The sequence below is a fragment of the Ascaphus truei genome, chromosome 1, assembly GCF_040206685.1.
Source record: "Ascaphus truei isolate aAscTru1 chromosome 1, aAscTru1.hap1, whole genome shotgun sequence".
Classification (NCBI taxonomy): Eukaryota; Metazoa; Chordata; class Amphibia; order Anura; family Ascaphidae; genus Ascaphus; species Ascaphus truei.
In genome coordinates, this window is record NC_134483.1 from 405,427,882 (window position 1) to 405,433,881 (window position 6,000).

General features: G+C 41.0%; 1 protein-coding gene across 5 annotated transcripts in view; it reads right to left on the reverse strand.

Moving 5' to 3' along the window:
- The window catches only part of TRIM2 (tripartite motif containing 2), a 173,378-nt gene that overhangs the window by 29,261 nt on the left and 138,117 nt on the right, over nucleotides 1-6,000 (reverse strand). The window contains exon 1 of one of the 5 annotated variants that reach the window (XM_075613182.1): nucleotides 4,456-4,911. The exons of the other annotated variants lie outside the window; for them this stretch is intronic. The gene's annotated coding sequence lies outside the window, so the exon portion shown is untranslated. Of the gene's footprint in view, nucleotides 1-4,455; nucleotides 4,912-6,000 lie in introns of those variants that run through there. 5 annotated transcript variants of the gene reach the window in all.

The window sequence follows — 6,000 nt, forward strand, 5'->3', positions numbered from 1 at the left end:
GCAGGATAATGTAAGAGTGTGCGCTCTCACTGCAGGGATATTTTTTGCGAGCCAGCAGAGAGGGGGGAGAGGAGAAATGAGAAGGATTGGGGATCCCCTAAATTTGACAATCTAAATTTAGTTTGCTAAATCTGTCATGAGCATCACTCGTCCCTCAAGTCTCAATCATACATCGCTCATCAACTCCAGACCAATCCTGCAGCCCCCTCATTAATAGCAGCCAAATAACACATCCTCGCCCATGTCATAGGTTACATTTCATATACCATTATCCTATCCCCAGAGGAAGTTCATACAGCTCTTACACAAGCCACATTTCAGACCCTTGGGCCACTCTCAACTTCCCCCAAATGGACCTCTTGGTCATTCATTTTGTGTGACCTTCTCACCATCTCTTTAATCATAAATTCAGTATTTTAATAAACTTTCATGCAAACGGTTAACTTCTTAAAAATAAATGCATTGTTTTGTCAGATCAAGATAGCCTGGTTTTCTGTGTTTGTCTAGAAATGAGATTATCTCGGGCCAAAGCCTGGTTTGGAAAGTGGGGTGATAGAAACAGTTTTAACTCCAGGTTTCAGCCAGTAGAAATAAGCAAAAAAAAACTTTAATATAACTTAAAAGGGATACCTTAGTGTTCTGGAAACTCCAGAGGGTGTGGCCAGTAGATATTCCACATGATTTGTATTTAATACATTTACACAAATATCATGGATCTGACCGATTCACAACAACAAATATATCTTGGCAACATTTGCAATCAGATGAATTAAATGATGCTAAAACAGTCCACGATTGTAAGGGTACAAAAAGGTCAGATATTAGCTTGTCTCTCAAATTTAGCAGTAAGCCAGGGAAAAATAAATCTCTTTCCAAGTGGGAAAACTCACAAGAACACATTGATATGGGGACAGGGGACCAATATGACCCTGACCCCCCCCCCCCCCCAAACCCACCCCCGAACACTAATACTTTTCTTCATCTTTGGCCGCATTTTATGGTGATATTTGCGATAGATTGAGGGGAGATATTAGTTATTTGAGGGACCCCGCAGGGAGAAAAGTTGGTATACCGTTGGAGACAAGGGGGCACAGCAATAAAAAAAGAAGTTTGCGCACCCTGCCTTAGAGGCCCGACAACTCGTTTTAAGAAGAGTAAAGTGTACTTAATGACCCACAAGGCGTCTTCTGGCACCAGAAAGGTTCTTAAGACATCTATGGGACTTTCTGTGCAATTGTGCCCTGATCTGCACCATCTGCAGTTTAATAAATAACACCCTCTAGTCTTCTCCTGTCGTTAGCTCTGCAACTAATAGTGATGCTTTACTGACAATTCCAGCAACTTAAAAAAATGTAAAGTCTGCAGTCCTGCAAAATCCGTTAACCGATCTCTCTGCAGGAGGGGGTTAGTCCAACATACAGTTCCAAAACTAATTATTTTGTACAAATTGCTTTTACTGGAATCCACCCGCATAAAACACAATCCTCTTCCAGTGAGGCTCTTAGCAATTAGATGAGGATTGATAGAAATCAAATTGTATGAATTACGCAGGCCCATCTGTTACACATCCAGCAGGTCATTGAAAGGTGCAGTTGACAGAGTGAGTGTGTGTGTGTGTGTGTGTGTGTGTGTGTGTGTGTGTGTGTGTGTGTGTGTGTGTGTGTGTGTGTGTGTGTGTGTGTGTGTGTGTGTGTGTGTGTGTGTATATACAAACACAAAATATAGAATAAAAATGTGTATGTATTTTTTTAGATTTATGCATTTCTTTATATGTAATTATACACAGTTTATTTAGCATTCTTTTATTTTATGTACTGTAGGTCTATGTTTATTAAAAATAAGATTACTTTTCCATTGTCTAAATTTGCATTTGTCTTTTTAATTGTTACATGTATCTTTTTTGCACTGTTTTTTCCCCACTCTTCCATTGTATAACATCCATGTTAAGATTGTCTAGGTGTTTTCCATCATTAAAGTCTCCAGCTGCTCTGGATCTATCACACGCTATATAATGGACACTAGACTCCTTACACCCCTGACAAAGTCACGTGTGACGAAACGCGTTGGGACCCGGATGTTTGGCGTGCTACATCACGCTTCTACAAGCAGCTGTGTATCGAGCACAAGTGCTACACTCCGTGGAACATGATTTTATCTGTTTGGACATTCTGCAACATTGTGTTCACTCATTCCCGGACAGCTTGGGACGTAGCGTATCTACTGCTTGAGTCGTGGATCCCAGAACATCTAACTGGGTGCCAACCTTCATTGGGATTACAGAAGTTTGCTGCAGATGAGTATTGTGTTCATGAAAAATGTATCTCTCAAATGCGCATAATCTTGCTACATTTGTGAGTGTGCTCATTTTAAACCTCTTTTATGATAATAAATGTCAACAGAAATGTATGCTATGTGGCATGCACCTCTTTTTTTCTCTTTAAATATACATACATACATACATACATACAGAATGCATCATTCAATATATATGTTTTGTATAAAACATTTCTTTCCTGCTTTCCCATTTCTGCTGATAATGGTCCCATGGACCCACCTCAAAATATGATTAGAGTTATGGGTCTTCCATCTATAAATGTATTTCAGTTTATATTATTATGAAGAATAAAATCACAAGTCTGTTTTGTGTTCCAGAAGATGGGGTGTGGGAATGTCTGAATCTTAAGCCTGATTTTCAAATATTACAGAGATCTATAGAATTATGAACCTAGTGGGAGAGGCAGTTATGGGTGGGAAGCCTAGCATTTCCAGTTCCTGATCACTCACGGGTGTATAAAAAAAGACAAGGTCAATAAATCTATAATTTCACTCCTATACAGACAGAGCGCAAATTCACTTCCTACGTTAAAAAAATAAAAATCACACGGACCCTTCAAATTGTACAGGGGCACTCAGTCAGAACTACGACATGCCTAATGTATGTTATAAACATTGTAACCCATTGTGGGCTTTTTATGATCTGTACAGTACTTGCAGTGGATCAATAAACTGGGTCTGTTGCAAATGTATGATGTAATGTGTGCATATGTGAACATTATTGTCAAGATGTGATGGCCATCTTTTATCATTATCATTTGTGTAATGTTTATCCATATTTATTTATTTAAATAAAATGTATACATATTTTATGCATTAACTGCTGTGAGGGCTCCAAAATAAAAACGCTTAATGGTTTTTAATATATAGTTTATTAATTAACCTTTGCAATGCCTTGCAGGCCGTCTGGCAGCCAACGTGTACAGTAAATGTCAAACCTGAACAATTGCTAGACAAGTCTTATGCAACACTCACCTTGGGGACTCTCCACTGGGTCACATAAACCATATACACCCTTTACCACATATATATCTCGCTACAGAATGAATAGAATTATTTCTATACACGTTGTGGTGCTGCAGGTAGCCAGCATGCTCCGACACAAAAGTAATATAAATCGCTTCGCTACCAGAGCGGGATTCATTGCAGCATAATGCATATCTCTGTGCAAAGCAATGTGTTGCTGGCCTCTCCGTTAGTAAAAGAATTAAAGTATAGATGCAATAGGTGTTTTCACCCCAGACAAGCGGAGAATTAAAAGAGCAAGACTCCACGAAGGTAATAACTATTCACTAACATCTAAACCTACAGTTCTTCCTATTTGCATCTTAGGACCCCAACAGATGTGCACATCACTGCTGCAGATGCAGGCTCACCATGCCTGCCTTCAAATACCCAAGAGGTACAGGCCTCTCCAGCACTGGGAGCACTTACAATTTGTATTAAAAAAAAAAACACCCTTCCTATATATGCAATGAACAGGTTTTTATTCCTGGGCTGAAAAGGCAAAAAAATAGGATGCATTACATAAAAGCAAGAAAAAAAGTCTAAAATGCGTGCCCAAAAAATTCCACAGGCATCTCGGAGAATGCAGCAGTGCTGCCAGGAGCTTCTAATTCTTGCCTTGCCAGCTGCACTCCACCCAGTCACATCACAGAGCTACCGGAATAAGCAAGATCAGGGCGTCCTGCCGTCTCCATTCATCTGCTTCTGTATTGTGAATGAAGAAGCAGATCCCTGGGCTGCCAGATAGAAGGCGAATAATGTTTAAAATGTGGCAGGAGATGAAAACCCCAGAGGAAAGCTGCTCTTCTGTTCCCGATGGAGGAAAATTGAACAAAAAAAACCATCCCCTTTACAACCGCAGATACTAGGCTTTGTTTTGGGGAAAAAACTCATAGCATTAAAGAAGCACAAAAGCTGCACTTGTGTCTGCATGAGAGAGCCCATTCTGTATGGTTTCCTACCGCAATGCTTCTCAGCTTTGTTCAAAGCATCCATATATATGCACCTGTATGCTCTCAGATCCGGCAATCAGCTGCGTCAGGAATAACCACGCAGCTGCATATGCCTTTTACACAATACCTACCAACCACAGAGCTTAAAGACAGCACACCTTACCCATTGTTGTCGACAAATATCTGAGTCGGCGAAACAGCCAGCGCACAAATCCTCTAGTAGATATGGGTCGCAAAAACTCCCAATGGAAATGGCATCATCCTTCTTAGAAGAGATTTCCAGGCATGTCGCAGGGAGAGGCTGGGCGAGGAATCCTCACTTTGATGGCGATTCCCACTGAGCTTTGCATCAATAAGTGATGCTCTATCCCAGGGGTGACGCACAGGAAAAAAAAAACATAGCAGAGATAACACCGGGCCAGCAGCAGCTTTGTCATCAGGTGGGTGGGGAGGGTGGGAGCAAAACAAATAAAATTAATTCCGGGTCATCGATTACTTGGTGTGTCCCCCGATAGGATGCAAACCCATCAGTCTTCACTCAGTGCATCTTTTTCCTCAGTAAGCTGGTATTGAAAGACTGCAGCAAAGGATGCAAAGCATTGTGGGATTGGGATGCAGTACAGAGCTGAGAAGAGATTCGTTGGGTGTTTTATCTTTTCTCCCCCCACTCCCTCCCCCCCCCCCCCCACCATTGATCAGCTGTTTGAGGGATGAGTGGGCTAGTGAACAGGGAGGGGCTTCAAATGCAATCACTGGATTTGCAGAATGAGCCGAGTCATGGAACCAAATGTACTCTCCTGTGCTTGGAGGACAAGATGGGACATAGAAATGTATTTGGTGTCACGGATAATGACAAAAGAAAGGCAAAAAACTGCAGGCTAATAAAAACAGATCTAATGTTAGGATCTATATTGGGACATTTGTCATATCATTACAGAATATATCAATACAAATGCGAGTCTGCTTCCCTATTATATATATGTTCACCTCTTAGTGCTTAACAGCTACTTTATATTGAAACCAAAACCAAGTTGCTGATGATTAGGTTTCTACACAATTTATAGATAGATTAAAATGAATCAGTAGAGCAGTACAAGGTACTGAACGGGTTTAAATGGCTTCAGTGGCCACTACCCACAATTTGTTTTATTAGCTATACTAAAGGTATGTGATCCAGTGTTTTTCAACCAGGGTGCCCCAGGCATTGATGAAGTGCGGTTTAACCGCGTGAAACGCGCAAGAGGTGATTTTTGCTGGTATGTGCCAATACACTTTTTCCCCCAAAGACAGCTGCACCGCCTCGCATCTCATTTTCCTAAAGGGTTCCCTGCAATTTTCAAGTGCTTTGAAAATGGTGCGAAATACAGAAGAATTTACAATGCATCTGATCTCAGACGCGCTATTAGAGAGGGTTGGGGTTCCTTACAATGCATCTGATCTCAGACGCGCTATTAGAGAGGGTTGGGGTTCAACAGTGTCACAATATAATTATAGGGTTCCTGAACCATAAAAAGATTGAACACCACTGCTTTAACCATCTAAAAAAGGTACACTTTTTCCCCCCTCTCTTAAAGTGTAATTTTTTCACTCCCCCTCCCCAATCTATGTAGTTGATACTTTCATACAGTACCCCAGAGTGATCAAAGCACGATCTGCTGTATCACACAGAGTATCTGGAACTGCTCCTTTAAGCACAAGAAAACAAGAG